This window comes from Ornithorhynchus anatinus, chromosome 9 (assembly GCF_004115215.2).
Source record: "Ornithorhynchus anatinus isolate Pmale09 chromosome 9, mOrnAna1.pri.v4, whole genome shotgun sequence".
Taxonomy (NCBI): Eukaryota; Metazoa; Chordata; class Mammalia; order Monotremata; family Ornithorhynchidae; genus Ornithorhynchus; species Ornithorhynchus anatinus.
Window position 1 is genome coordinate 13729792 of NC_041736.1, and position 16157 is coordinate 13745948.

The following is a 16157-nucleotide window of genomic DNA, read 5'->3' on the forward strand; positions in this document are numbered from 1 at the left end:
AAAAACAGAGCTGGGCAGGTAGGGTACGGACCTAATGTAGTTAAGCAAAATAGATTGGATAGACTTGTGAAGGGAAAGAAAAGCCCAGGTGCTCAAATTAAATATGGTTCAATGAATGTTGAACTCCTACTGGGAAGCCTGCTGTTTCCAAACTCTTATACTTGGGTAGGGGCACAGAGTATACGGAGAATCATCGATTGTTTACGAAAGTGAAGACTCTTGGTAAGTTTAGAAAAATCTTACCTAACTTGCCCTTAGATACCTCAGTGGTTGCTTTCCACTCACAAAATACATCCTGGAAATTAGACAGTCTTCTGAACAGGGCTTGGTGTTCGGATGAAGAGAAAGTGTTCGCCACTGAACTCTGAGGGAGGTTGAATGATCTTTTCAAGGGCTGTTTCGATAGTAAGCACCACCAGTTCTGTCATCCCTTGTCTTTTGTATGCATTTTATTAGAACGTTGTTAGGGAATTAGCAAGCTATTGATCACTGATGCAAGCACGCGTCCTCCGTGGCGCATGTTGGGGTTGGAAGGAACGGCTTGTGTGCCTATATACGACATGGGAATGGGTGAGAGCTAGCAGGTGAGTTTTCCAGTAATTGGAGGGTTTTGCAAGAACGCAGTCCCCATCTAATAGGAGAACTGGAGAGATCCATCAGTGTGAATTGGTTTAGGATGCAGGAAGTAAAATTGTAGTGGGCTCACCTAAACTATAATTTTATGATTACTCTCTCAGGCAGAGCAGAATTTGTGTCAGTCAGCAAAGCTGCTTTCCAAAGTCCTGACCAATTCTGACCTCAGAAGGACTTTTGATTGTGGGGTTATGGTACTCCACAAAGTGTATTTTGTCCAGAGGAATGTTCATTGGTTTCTCAGTACATGTTCCTTTTAAGGTGCTCTCTTGTTCATGGGAAGTCACCTCATCTGAAGGCTACTCTTAGCACAATGAGTACTAGACCTTAATGAATGCCCCCAAAGAGAATGAGGATCATTTTCAGAGAGGATTTTGAGAGTCCTCTTGAAGCTCCCTGGATTTTTTGATTATAAGATTGCCTCTACTTTTCTGGGATCCTGGGAAAGGATAATGGTGGATAGTGCTGTTGAATCTTCATCTTGAAAACATTTCATAAGCTGAACTACAGTGTCTCCCATGGAAAGATGCAAGTCAGGACTGCATCAGGGATACACACAGAGTTGCATTCTTTCTGTTGTGTACAAGGTTTTTTAAGACCTTTGTATTCAAGTGCCCAAACGGATACCCTAATCGCATGTTTCAAGTACACTGGACAGAAGGAGTCAATTAGAAGGCTAATCTTTTCAAGAAAAATTTTCCTTACTGAGACTGCTGCACAAAAGCCTTATAGCAGGGTTGGATTTAAGACTAGAAATAGGGTCATTAATGTGGTTTCCTTTTAAGGCAGTGAGGAGAATTTCTCTTCAGTCATGAATTCTGGAAGCAATCAATTACAGTACTTAACTCTGATATCATTCAGGAGGTTTCCCAAGTACAAATATTCTTTCTACTTCTTTCAGGGTTTTAAAAAAAGGCCTTTTGAATTGGTTTGTTGCAGTGAATAAATTTAAATTTTTACCATATTCACTTCAGAGCCAGTGGTTCACTGGCTGCATTAAAAATCACTGTGTCATGATGAATTTGTGTGTGTGTGCGCGCACGTGTGCATGTGTATGTATGTCTGTGTGAGTGTGTGCATGTGCCTGACTGAATCCTATGATTAGGAAGGTCGTTCATTAGTTGAGAAAGGGAATTTTTATATCCAGTGATAAGGCATCTCTTTTCTGGCCACTTGTATTCATGGCTATCACTCAACATTTTTTGCAAATAGGATTTCAAGTCTCAGACTAAAATATCCTTTAGATAAAAGGCTTGAGCTGAAGTGCTTGAAAAGTAAAGCTGCTACTGTTCACAGCAGTGTTACAATCACTGTTTTAGACTGAATTTCTGTTCTAAAATGGAGGGAACAAAAAATGTGTGAATGCACAGGCAAAATAAAGTTGTAATTGTGTTTGTTATGGTTTTCCGCTGACTATTCTCTTCCCCCTCTTGAATTCTTTTGGTTTTCTTTCGGTCCAGTAGTCATGATGTACATTGTGTGTGTTTTTTCTTTGAAAGGTGGGAAAGTTTTGAGATATAAACTACAGAATCTTTCTTGTTGGAAGTTCCTTTTGTCCTCATTCCTAAATAGATTGAAACATTATGTTTGAATCAAGTCTTGTGATAATCTTGTATGGTTGCCATTTTCTTTTACTAGAGGTTTAGCATAATAATACATAGACGAAGTTTTTGTTTTGGTCCTTGCACATATTTTTAAAAGTTCCTGTTGCTTCTGATCCCTCAAATTTAATGTTTACCTGGATACTGCACATTTTCTGCACAGGAACTCTTCAATTATTTCTTGATTTTTTGCCATCTTGAAAAATTTTAGATTTGGGAATATGAACTAATAAAGGAGATTGGGTGTTAGGAGTTCACACTGTGAGTAGGTAGCCAAAATTGACAGTGGTCAGTATTCATCATTTTTGATCCAACAATCAGTGGTATGAATCACCTCCATTCTGGAGTCTTCCACTCAAAAAAGTATAATCCTGTTGGCAGAAAAGTTAAGGCAATTAGTCAATACCCTAAATTGAAAACAAAATTCTGGTTGCCTGTTTTGCAGTTAACTTAATAAAGTGAAGTAGGTCACAGTGAAAAATTCTCACATTCAATGGAGAAATCAACCTCACAATATAGACAGTGTTACTAACCGTCTGGCATACTGCTTGGCCCAAAGACGTATCCTAAGAGACCACAGTATCCTCAGGCGTGGCTTCTTTACAGTATCTAACATTTATATGTATTCTGTGAAGGAGGTGAGATTCCATTTCCTTAACCTGCTTAAATTCCCTGAAAGCTGGATAGATATATTTATTAGACTACAAAGCCACCAAAAATCAATTTCTTCAAACCAGGCTCACTGCCCTGCAGTTCTGAAGCATTGTGACATCATGATATCCTGCAGTGCCTTCAACCCCCTCCCCTCCCACGGCAAGTGTGAGAAACTGTGGATTGGAGGAAAAAAAGAAGGCAGAATGAAAGGGACAGATAAAGGAGAAAGGGTGACTTTATGTGCCTTGCTATGGATTGCGGGACTTTTGTCTTTGACTGCAATCTAGGACTTGTCCATCATCTTCTTTTGGACTATATTCCCAAAGAATTCTGCTCATCCTTTGTCGTGTCCATTTTGTATAAACCATTCCATTTTTGAACAAGACCTTCATGATTGTGGAACGTGGCTGACACTGTTGGAATAGTGTAAGAAAGCTTGAACTCCTGCTGCAGTTATTACAGCCTGTGCTCCACATAAATTTGAATGCCCACAGAAATTGAAATGGCCTTGTAAATACAGGGACTCCCCAGTTAGCGCTCATAATTGGTTCCATAAAAATAGAGTGTAAAGCAAAAGAGGCTAACAAAGCATAGTTTCCCATAGGAAATAATGTAAAGTCCATTACTATGGTCCCAAGATCCAACAACTTGATCCAAACAATATGAATATATTAAACAGTGATGAAAAACACGGCGTAGTTATAGGATAAAATAGCAGAGTAAATAGGTACCAACAATAAAATATTATGAAATGCATTTTATAGATGCATAGGCACATACTTTTAAAAAAATGTTATCCTTCACGACCTACTTAGCAAAAAGGCACCTTCGGCTTACAGGTCATTATGCAATGCCAAATAGAGAACAAAAAGCAATGGAAATAGGCTTTAATCACTCTGAGTAGTTTGAAACTACTTCAAAGATAGTAGGGAGAAGGGAGGGAAGGGAGAAGTGAGAGTGGAGGTGTTTGTATAAATGGCAAATCAAAGAGTGAGACCACTGTAAGAAATGGCATTAAATTTCCAATGGCACTATTGAGAAAGAGCTATAAAAGAAAAGCACTATCAGGATTCCTGCAAGGACCCAAATTTAGTAGCTAACACCATTTATTACCAGTCCTCTTTTCCTCATGGAGATACACTGGTAGTCAAAAGAAGTCAGTCTTCATTTCTAATCCCACAGCACTCACTGTTACTTGGTCTTCTCGGAGGCTATATCCTGTTCAGGGAATTGGAAGATGGATTTTTATCCAAAATGAAACCCAACTAATGCTATCTGATTGAGATCATTATTATTATTATTTGAGTATATTATCAGAAGCAGTGTGGCTCAGTGGAAAGAGCCCGGGCTTGGGAGTCAGAAGTCATGGGTTTGAATCCCAGCTCTGCCACTTGTCAGCTGTGTGACTGTGGGCAAGTCACTTAACTTCTCTGTGCCTGTTACCTCATCTGTAAAATGGGGATTAAGACTGAGCCTCGTGTGGGACAACCTGATTACCCTCTGTATACCCCAGCGCTTAGAACAGTGCTCTGCATATAATAAGCACTGCACAAATACCAACATTATTATTGTAAACTCTTTGAGAGCACTTCTCTAGTGTACTCTTCTAAGCGTCTAATACTTAGTATTCCAATAAATGTTCAATAAATACCATTAATTGCTTGAGTAAATAATCTTAAAAAGATTAGTAAACAATTGTACAGATAAAGAAAAACACTTTGCAGGACTGCAGATATCTTAAAAAACACTCCAATAGTAACAACATAAATTCAAAGGCAAGTGATAAACACTTTTCCAAGCTACACTGACATTATTAATGATTGTGGGGCACAAACAAGGAGGTTAATAAAAAAACGCACCTTAATTCCACGTGCCGGTGGAGATTCATGGAAGAAAAAAAAATCAATACTGGCCAAATAAAAGTAGACAGAACGTTTCTTCCAGCTTGTAATAGGGTATTACGAATGAACAGCTTTTGAAGACTATCTCAGTGTGTCTTTTGAAACGTTGAGGTTTTATGTGTTAGTGTAGAAGACAGGAAAAAAACAATAGAATCTCCAGCCCATTTCACATGTAGTTGGGAGGGTTTTAACAAGTCAAGTATATTCCAACATTTTAGAACTAGCTAAGGGTCATAGGAATAAATAATTTGCCATCAAATTCATTAATTCATTATAAATCGCACATAGAGGTGAAACAAAAATGTATTTGCATTACGCTTTCTGCTTAAAGAATACTTCGAGAGAAGTATAGCCTTGCTTAGTAGAACTTGAGGGTTCATTAACACTTTATAGCTATCTGTCAGTGCCTGGGTTACTGTGTACTTCTGTATTCGAATTGGTGTTTACTTTGGTTTATTGCAGTAATCAGTAGAAAGTCCAGTGAGTTGTTTGGGAATGCAGAGAGTTTGTCTTAAAGACTAAGAATTTTGGCTCTCTGAACTTAAACAACTGGTTCATTTCCTAAGAGAAAAGTTCATTCATTTTTCTTTTGTTAGATGTGGAGCACCCTAAGAAGATCGAGTAAAGTATCTATTCCCAGAGCTCCCAGACTTTCAAGGCCATTTTAAAGCCATATCCTTTGTTGAGGCAAAGCCTGGTGATTGTTTTTGTGGTTTTTTGTTTTCCTCTTTGCTTTCTGCAACCTGTCTCTTTGCATGCCCTCCAGTTATGATCAGAGAAGAGGAATTTGTGCATCTAAAATCAGAGGTGGCTTGAGCCTGGAGCCGAGCTTTCTCAATAGCTTCTGGATTCCATTTGAAAGTAAAGTTGTTCTGGCTAGCTGCATCTTGAGAAGATTAAACATTCTAAAGCAGAGTAAAAACATTGATTAATTAGCTCATTTTCCCCCAAGTACTGTCATTTTGTTAGAGCTGGAATGCTTGTCTATTTTTTAAAAAGTTGCTCAGGACAGCCAGCAAAACTAGGACTTACCAGCTTGTGGTCAACTGACTAGTCCAAAGATTCTAAATCTTTCAAGGGACAGTGTCCGTGTCTAATTCCCACCTAAGTATTTTTTCCCATCTCTTTTTTTCAAACAGACACCAGTTCTAGTGCCATTAGCTGAGAAAGTGTAATGGCATGTGTGTGCATCTGTGTCAGTAATACTAAATCTTAGTCTAGCTTAGATTTTGCAACTCAAAATCTGACATGATTTTTTCAAGCCCTCAGTTACACAACACAGTTCAGTTTAGTCTGACAATAAATCTTTGCATCACTCTTTCCTTTTGAAGAAAGTCTCCCGTATGATGACCCGTGATGATATTCATCTCAGAAAGATCATTCCTATCATTTATCTTCTAACAAAATGCATAACACCTCCTAACGCATTCTCAAATGACTGATGACAATCAGATGAATGATGACAATGGTGTGGTTGATATGTAAAGCCACCGTGATACAGGCTTCCTGGTGTAAGCAAGGCCAGGGTAATTTTTAAGAAGCAACCCCCTACCCTTAGGTGCGTTTTGGAAGACACATGTTATAATGTAAGTGCCTTATAATGAAAAAAATCTCAGCCCTCACTATTCTCCCTTGCTCTTTGCTGCCTCTCTGAGCAGCAGGGTCATTTGGAAAGGGGTATGGAGAAAGACTGGTGCATGTTCAGAGCAGTGGATCTACACTGACCTGGCTATGGACGTCTCCCCGTTGTCCACTGAGGGAGAGAGAGGCAGGTGGGGCGGGAGGGGGGGATTCCCAGGAAGTGGGAGCCACTCGGGGTAAAGTGGTTGGAAAAGAGCTAGGAGGGAGAGAGAGAGGGTTGCCCAGTTTGGAGGCCTATGTTCCTGAGATCATGCACTGCCACTTAGTTTGCTCACAGTCATCTAAAGCCAGGAAATTTCCAGAGTTCCTCCCTCTCCCCAAATGTCCTTTGTCTGTAACCCCAGGAAGATTCTTTGCATAACACATGGACTTATAGTGAGAAAATCCTTTAGCTTCCAGTCTGGATGGAGCCAGAGGTGATGATCCCCCCAGACTTGACAAGATTATGTAGAGACTTTAAAAATCAATGTGCTATATGAGGTGTCATGTCCCCAAAGTACCCTAATAATAATAATGGTGATGATGGTATTTGTTAAGCGCTTACTCTGTGCCAAGCTGCAAATTTTTAACTCAACAGAGTCAGATTAATGAAGGGTTTGTGGGACTGAAGCCCAGGCTGCCCCAAACTAGAGGGGGTGGGGATGTGTCCTGAGAAACACTGAGTGTCCTCGAGATACAGAGTCTCTACTGCTGGCACTATAGTTTTCCCCCATGCCAAAAGCCAACCTCCAGTGGTTAAAAATAACCGGTCGTCTGTTAATCTCTCCGATGGAAATTGGAGATCTGACTCAAGACTGTAAGATTCTTTTGGGCAGGGAATATGTCTACCAACTTTGTTATATTGTACTCTCCCAAGCATAGTGCAGTGCTGTGAACACAGTAAGAGCTCAATAAATACGATTGATTCTTTCAGCATTTCCTGATAAATTATTTTAAAGAAGGTTTATTGATTCTTTTGTCTTCAAATATACTCAACAAAAATACATTTGCTCAGAATAAATATAAAACTGATATGCTTTAAAAGTTTTTATAAGGTTAATTTTCCAGCAATCCAGAAGAAATCCCAGAGTCATTCCAAACAAAGGTGAGGAACAAGAGAAAGAAATAATAGTTTTTCTAATGGGGAAAATTAGCTTACATTGTCACTGCTCAGCAAGAATACCCATTAGAAGGCTAAGGCAATTTAACTTTAAATACATTAAAAGATATAAAAGGACAAGTAAGCAATGGATAAATGAAACTTGAGTGGCAGGATGTATGAACTTTCTCCATTTCCAGTGCTCCCTTTAACATTCTGATTTCTTTTGAAAAGGAAAACTAACAAATTTCTCTGATTTTTAATGGATCACCCTGACCCAATACATGACCTCCTCCTCCTCCTCTCTCCCTCCCTGTACTGCGTATTTTCTCTTGCCACAGATGTATATCTCCTGCTTACCTTTCACTCCGTAAGCTGAGTTACCATAAGCAGATGGGCTACATATGCAATCCATTTTAAATCACACTATTCCTGAAGAAATAGTTGTGTTGGATGTCTAGAAAAACAATATAAACAATCCGAAAGGTGAAATTTGGGATAATCTTTGTCATCCAATTAACCTGTTGTTCAGAGATGAAATGCAAGTCTATAGACTACCAGACTTGATCAGCTTTTGCACTTGCAGGTCCTTGGGCAAATCACTCAACTTCTCTGAGTCTCGGTTTCCTCATCTCTAGAATGGGAATTAAATACCTGTTCTTCCTCTCCTTTAGACTGTGGGCCCCAAGTGAGCCAGGGACTCTGCCCTCCCTGTTCATCTTATACCTACCCCACTGCTTAATACAGTGGTTGGCACACATTAAGCCCTGAAAAATGCCATTAGTATTATTGTTATTCATTCATTAGTATTTATTGAGCGCTGACTGTGTGCAGAGCACTGTACTAAGCGCTTGCAATGTACAATTCGGTAACAGATAGAGACAATTCCTACCCATTCACGGGCTTACAGTCTAATTGGGGGAGACAGACAAAAACAATAGCAATAAATAGAAGCAAGGGGATGTACACCTCATTATTCTTACTATTAGATCCACCTATTACAGTAGTTTCGTTTGTCATCCATACAGTTTGTCTCACTTGTACCCTTGATCTTACAGTATTTTTCTCACTGAAGCAAAGATGAGGTAGTGGGGGAAAAAATATTGTACTGTTGTTGTATTTATAGTTATAGATCGTTCCAGTCACAAATTGCACTATGGGCCAGAAAATACTCTCCGTTCATTTTGTGTGGGGGGAAAAACACCTGCTTCAGTGCTCTGTAATTATGCCATATTGGTGAGGCAGTCCCCAAATGTTTGTGGGAGCCAGAAACCATGTCCTCAAGAATCCCATGAAGCTATGTTCTCTAGCTCCCGTTCCTCAGGCCATATTGTTTCTTCACGCTAAGTTCCCACTTCTCACCGATTCTACTGTAATTCACAGAACCTCCCTCTCTGAAGGTGTGGACGTGCTTGTTGTTCACCTTCTGCCCAGCGGGAATACAACTGGCAGGATCAAGTGGGCAGGAGCGGCACCACGTGCAAAAAGCGACTAGCTAGCTCTTCAGCGAATCCCTTAGCGCTGGTATTCCATTCTGAAGTCTTTGTGCCAGGGCTGTGGCTCATCTGGAGTTCTTGACAGGAGAATCCGTTCATCCAGGTGCAGATTAGAAACAAGAGTTTCTCCCTCTTTTGCCTTAATGAACACTCACTGAACCAGAACCTATTTTCTCTATATACACTTTCAAGAGGAAGACCTTTTGCATCCCGATGGGGTCTTGCCTACTACGCCCAGAACATTCTTTTCTCTCTGCCACCAGAGGCAGTTCTTTCATTTGTCTCAATAGAGTCTTTCATTTCTGCAGTAGGTATTTTCACTTTGAAAATACCCGCTGAGTTGCTAAAATAGAATGTTCTTTGTTTTTTTCGTTACATCTACAAAAAAAATCATTTTTCTACCCTCCATGAATTCATTGTCACTGCTCTTAAAAAAATAGGGCCAGAGGAGTCACACTTTAATTTCTTTCCATCAGTGGAAAAGTCACCGTGACTCATAATAATAATAATTGTGGTATTTAAGTGCTTACTTTGTACGAGGCACTGGACCAAATGCTGGGTAGATGCAAGGTAATTAGATTAGACACAGTGTCCCACATTGGGCTCTTAATCCCCATTTTACTTCTCTGAGGCACAGAGAATTTAAGTGACTTGCCCAAGATCACCCAACAGACAAGTGGAGGAGCTGGGATTAGCACCCAGGTCCTTCTGACTCTCTGACCCGTGCTCTATCCATTAGACCATGCTGCTTCTCAACTAAATCGATATCCTTACTGTGTTCCCAATTATATGTTCTTCACTTTTAGAGGAAAAAAAAGTAGGTAGTAGTGAGAGACATTATTTTTTTCCTCTTCAGTTATCTTCAGATTTTGTTTTCCCTTACATTAAAATTCAGTTAGGAGCTGAATCTTTGCAAAGATAAAAAGTAACCTATACGAATGAAAGTGCCCCCCATAAGGCACTTAAACATTTTATTCCACCTGAAGTAGTTTTATCTACATATATATAGATATATTCACACGCACACCATACATTAAGAAACTTGCCGTGACACAATTGGTTTTAAAATTGCATTTATGGTAGGAAGATGCCATCAGTATGGAGAGGCACTGAGATGAGCAGAGAAATAAACGTGGAGTTTGTAGCCACATCCACCCATCACATCCTTCAGTGAACTGGTTGGATTACTCATAATTTGGGAGAAATTTGAAGCAGTGGTTGAAACACTGGGTACAATGAGGCAACAGCTTTGGTTGTGTTAATGACATGGCCTTAGGAAGAGACTCCTGTCGGACCTCAACCACTTCAGCTGTCACCCAAGAGTGATCGGACAAGTGAACCAGTATCGCTCAAAACCGTTAATATTAAAATGCTTAAAGGAATTCAGGCTGCACCTAAAGACCTTTGAACCCAATTCTCCATGTACTTATGAAAGTAAAGAACAAGTAGCGTGAGAAGCAGCGGGCCCTAGTGGATAGAGCACGGGCCCGGGAGTCAGAAAGACCTAAGTTCCAATTCCAGCTCTGCCACTTGTCTGCTGTTTGACCTTGAGCAAGTCACTTAACTTCTCTGTGCCTCAGTTAACTCCTCTATAAAATGGGGATTAAGACTGTGAGTCCTGTGTGGGAGAGGGACTGTGTCCAACCTGATTAATTTTTATCTTTCCCAGTGCTTAATACAGTACCTGGCACATAGTAAGCATCTAACAAATGCCTTTAAAAACAAGGTAAAAAATGAACTTTTTCCTGCCATTAAGCAACTATCTAATGTGCCCATAGGCTCTGCAGCAGATGCTCAATAAATGCTATTGATTCTTAGCATATTGCTGCAATATATGTGTTCAACGAGGCACTATCCCAGCTCCTCCACTTGTCAGCTGTGTGACCTTGGGCAAGTCATTTAACTTCTCTGTGCTTCAGTTACCTCATCTGTAAAATGGGGGTGAAGACTGCGAGCCCTCCCAGGGACAACCTGATTACCTTCTCTCTATCCCAGTGCTTAGAACAGTGCTTGGCACATAGTAAGTGCTTAAAAAATACCGATATTATTAAACAGCAGTAAAGGCAGTAGCTCAGTAGAATCCTCTGGTGGTCAAGAAGTGTTGTTGGTCTTCCCAGAGAACCTAACCTCATGCCAGAATAATTTGAGGCCTTGCAAGGATGGGTCTAATTGTAGTATTTGTTAAGTGCTTACTAAGTGCTGAACTTGTGGGTTGATACAGTCTAAGCAGATAGGAAGGACTCTGCTCCTGTCCCACATGGGTCTCACAGTGTAAGAAGGAGGGAGAATAGGTGCTTTATCCTCACTTGCAGATGAGGAAACTGAGGCACAGAAAAGTTAAGCGACTTGCCCAAAGAAAACCCTGGTGAAATCACCTTGTTGTGGGCAGGGGATGTGTCTGTTATATTGGACTCTTCCAAGTACTTAGTATAGTGTTCTGTGCACAGTAGGCTTCAATAAATATGATCGATCACATCTCCTAGAAGCAGCGTGGCTCAGTGGAAAGGGCATGGGCTTGGGAGTCAGAGGTCATGGGTTCGAATTCCAACTCTGCCACTTAGCTGTGTGACTGTGGGCCAGTCACTTAAGTTCTCTGTGCCTCAGTTACCTCATCTGTAAAAGGGAGATTTAAGACTATGAGCCTCACGTGGGACAACCTGATGACCCCGTATCTCCCCCAGTGCTTAGAACGGTGCTCAGCACATAGTAAGCGCTTAACAAATACCAACATTATTATTACATTATTATCTTCTCCAAGAGGCCTTCTCTGACTAAGCTCTCATTTCTTCTACCCACTGCATCGCCTGGGCGCTCAGATCTGTACCCCTTAGCACGGAGAAGCAGCGTGACTCAATGGAAAGAGCACGGGCTTTGGAGTCAGGGCTCATGAGTTAGAATCCCAGCTCTGCCACTTGTCGGCTGTGTGACTGTGGGCAAGTTAACTTAATTTTGAGTTGTTCTACTTTTCCTGTGCTGTACATGCTACATATAAAGCAGGATCAGAACACTGGTTAGCTGGCATCTGCTAGGTTGGTACCAGAAGTGATGAAGTATCAAAAGAAGTTTAGAATGAGTAGATTTGTTTTGGAAGAACATTTCTCAACTAAACTCCGTTCCCCCAATGCAAGTTAACTTAACTTAACTTCTCTGTGCCTCAGTTCCCTCATCTGTAAAATGGGGATTAAGACTGTGAGCCCCACGTGGGACAACCTGATTCCCCTATGTCTACCCCAGCGCTTAGAACAGTGCTCGGCACATAGTAAGCGCTTAACAAATACCAACGTTATTATTATTATTAGTTGCTATTCACCCCACTCTCAAGCCGCACAGCACTTAGGCGCATACCCTTACGTGATACTATTTCCCCTTTCTGTAATTTAGTATCTCTCTCCCGCTCTAGACTTTAAGCCCCTTTTGGTCAAGAGTCACATCTATCAAAGTGACTGCATTTTTCTCTCTTGCCTAACACAGTGCTTGTCCCACAGTAAGTGCTCACTAAATACCATTGATTGATTAAAGTGGCAGACTTGGGATTAGAGCCCAAGTTTTCTGACTCCCAGCCCTGTGCTCTTTCTACTAGTCACTCTGCTGCTGATGATTCTTGTTTTGTTTGGTTTTCTTGGCAATCCCTAATGCCATGAGCACTCCAAACATTTCTTTGAAGGATGTGAAGGGATAATGAAGGCTGGTGTGTGGGGTTACAAATTCCGCATTTATTTCTCTTCTAATCTCAGTGCCTCTATACACTGAGGGCGTCTTTCCACCACAGAGGCAATTTTAAAGCCATCGGTGACAACGCAAGTTTCCTAATGAATGGGGCGTGTGGGGCATAAATCTTAAAAGTAATAATAATATATCCTCAGGTTGAAAATAATAATCGTGGTTTAAGTGCTTACTGTGTGCCAAGCACTGTACTAGACTCTGGCATAGCTACAAGATAATTACGTCGAATGCAGATCCTGTCCCACATGGGTTTCACAGTCTGTAGGAGGAAGAACAGGAAAGAACTTGTAGTAAAGTCTCAGGTTAATTTGTTTTGACTCAGCACAGATGGCTGTACTTTCAACAGTACCTCACGTATAAAGACCAATAGTTTATCCATTACTTCTTAACAATGAAACAGGAGCCAACTCGTGACATTTTCCCTTGACAAATAAAAACTGAAGCCCAAAATGCAAGGGCAATTTTTTTAAGCAGCAGTGTAAAAAAACAATGGCCATTTAATCTGACTCTTATGATCAAAAAAGAAAATAACATATTCAGATGTATCTTCTATTATAGAAATTTATCTGTCGGCAGAAAGTTTCTCAATTAAGCTCCTTTCCGAAAGAGCTTTCCTGAAAAAGGAATTTAATTTAGTAAAAGCTTGACAAATACGAGTATTACTATTAGTTTTTCTCTTCCAATTATGAACCTAATATAAGCATGAAGGGGTGTTTCTTGGTAAGTAGAATGGTTTAAATCTACATGGAGAACATGAACAATAGATTTAGGTTCAGTAGAAGGATAACGTCCCTCCTGGCGTCTAGTGATGAAATGCATAGCTTCCATTTTGTTTTCCTCGAACTCTTTTCTGTATACTGGACTATTTTCTAATCTAAGAAGCTATTTTGTAATAAATGGATTTGTAAAGTCATAAACAAAAACTGCTTTGTTTATGTGAGAAATGTGAGAAATGGCATAAAAGTTGTCACGGGGGAGTCTTCTCTCCGCTAAATGTTAATAGAGCTGCTCGTTCAGCTCAATAGATAGAGACTTGTGTCTTCGAAATAAGCCGAGTCTTTTATTCTTTATGTCACAGAACATCCCCTTAGGCCCAAAGTTGGCTATATCTGCGTGATCATTCAAGATTGCAGGCTTATTTTCTATTGGTATTGCCTTTCAACGTTTTTTGTTTCATTCTTATTATGAAGAACATGGCTTTTTTAGTTACTTTCCTCAAAGCATTTTTTTTCCATCCCAAGAGACCCCAGGACTACTCTGACTGTGAGAACAAGGTGGGAAGGGAAAGGGAAGCAAAAGGAAGGGAGGATCTGTTAGTGATAGGAGACCCGAATACCGGATTTAGGGAAAGATTGGGATTGGTTTTCATTTGGTGGTCAAATCATTGCCAAGGTAGTGTGCCGTTAATGCCCTTAAGATAGGTCTGGTTAAAAGCTACCCAGAGAATTACAGGGAAGAAAAGGGGGAAAAAAATGGCATAACCTAGGGTACAAAATGGACTATTTTGCCTACATCTGCGAAAGGCTATTAGGGAAGACCTTAGTAGAAGACCTTCACTTCCTCTCTGGGCAGAGCAGAGAATTACTTAGGGAAGAACCTGAATTTGCTCTGGTGTGTTGAACCCGGCTGGTTGTTTTCCTTTATTCCTACTTGATTTTCAGATTACTGCCGAATGAAGTCTTCCATGACTTGCTATTGTTTTCTCTCTTAATAATAGCTGTGATATTTAAGTCCTTACTATTCATTCATGCATTGTTGTATTTACTGGGCGCTTATGTGTGTAGAGCACTGTACTAAGCACTTGGAAAGAACAATTCAGCAATAGAGACGATCCCTGCTCACACTGGGCTTACAGTCTAGAAGGGAGAAGACAGACATCAAAACAAGTAACCAGGCACCAATTTAAATAAATAGAATTATGGATATATACACATCAAAACAAGTAAACAGGCATCAATATAAATAACTAAAATTATAGGCTTATACATAATTACATAAAGTGCTGTGGAGAGGGGAAGAGCAAAAGGGAGCGAGTCAGGGTGATTTACATGGAAGGGAGGGGGAGCTGAGGGGAAAGGGGGCTTAGTCTGGGAAGGCCTCTTGGAGGAGGTGAGCCTTCAGTAAGGCTTTGAAGGGTGGAGGAGTGATTGGCAGAGAAGCAGCGTGCTCAGCCGAAAGAGCACGGGCTTGGGAGTCAGAGGTCATGGGTTCGAATCCTGGCTCTGCCACTTGTCAGCTGTGTGACTGTGGGCAAGTCACTTCACTTCTCGGTGCCTCAGTGACCTCATCCGTAAAAGGGGATTAAGACTGTGGGCCTCACGTGGGGCAACCTGATGACCCTGTATCTCCCCTAGCGCTTAGAACAGTGGTCTCCACATAGTAAGCACTTAAATACCAATATTATTATTATTAGCATTATTATTAGTATTATTTGAGGAGGGAGAGTGTTCCAGGCCAGAGGTAGGACTTGGGCCAGGAGCCGACGGTGGGACAGGTAAGATCGAGGCACAGTGAGAAGGTTAGCACCATATATACTCTGTATATGCCAAGCACTGTGCTAATACTGAAGTGGATACAGTAAAATCAGATGAGACACACTGTTCTACTTGACATTCATAGTCTAATGGGACGGGAGCATAGGTAGTGCCCAAGGAAAATGAGCACAGAGAAGTGACATGTCCAAAGTCTTACAGCAGACAAGGGGTGGAGTCAGGTTAGAACTCAAGTCTTCTGATTCCCCTCCTCTCCTTCCCACCCACATCTTGTGCTCTCTCTACTAGGCCACACTAATCCTAAATCCATACAGAGTATGGGACAGAGTAGGTTTGCGTGAGCTAATTTGGGGTTATTTCAGTGTGTACGGTTTCCTTCCCCTTTCTCAAGCAAAGATATTAAACTCAGAGTGGTCTAGTACACAGGGAGTTGCTTCTGTAAGCAGGCAATTAAGTTCTGCATTTGCAGCTTTAACCTGAAGTGATTTCATTATAATTCTGTTAAACCTGTCTCTGAGTATCTCTATTGGTATTATTTCCAGTTTGTAATATTGATTATTTCTTGACTTTGTCCATTATTCTGGCCCGCAATCCCAGGAAGCAAAAACTTCTGAGTCTTGAGGATATCAGGGTTTTTTGTTTGTTTTTTTAAAAGCTCTTTGGTGGTGACAGAGGCAGGGAACCCTTTGCTTGACTGTTGTCATGTAATGAGCATCTTACTGAGTGCTTATCACCTCTTTCAGTAGTAGAGTATTTGGAATGCAGTGCAAGTGAATTCCTGTAGAAAAAAATACCACTTTATATCTGCACATATTCTCGTGGTTAAATTCCTTCAAAGAGTTTCTTGTATTCCCAAGCATTTTCCCACTAAATTACAGTCTAATTTCCTCCTATTCAGATCATGACAGATTTGGTATCAGTTGTGATTTTCATTGAAC

At 40.6% G+C, this 16157-nt stretch overlaps 1 protein-coding gene and 1 long non-coding RNA gene across 4 annotated transcripts in view; one reads left to right on the forward strand and one right to left on the reverse strand.

Moving 5' to 3' along the window:
- CSRNP3 (cysteine and serine rich nuclear protein 3) overlaps positions 1–16157 on the forward strand; it is a 126430-nt gene that overhangs the window by 43977 nt on the left and 66296 nt on the right. The gene's annotated exons all lie outside the window — the stretch shown is intronic.
- On the reverse strand, positions 2231–2938 carry LOC120638616. Its single transcript, XR_005660367.1, has 2 exons — positions 2768–2938; positions 2231–2605 (listed from the first exon to the last, which is right to left on the reverse strand). It is a non-coding gene; the product is annotated as an uncharacterized LOC120638616 (long non-coding RNA).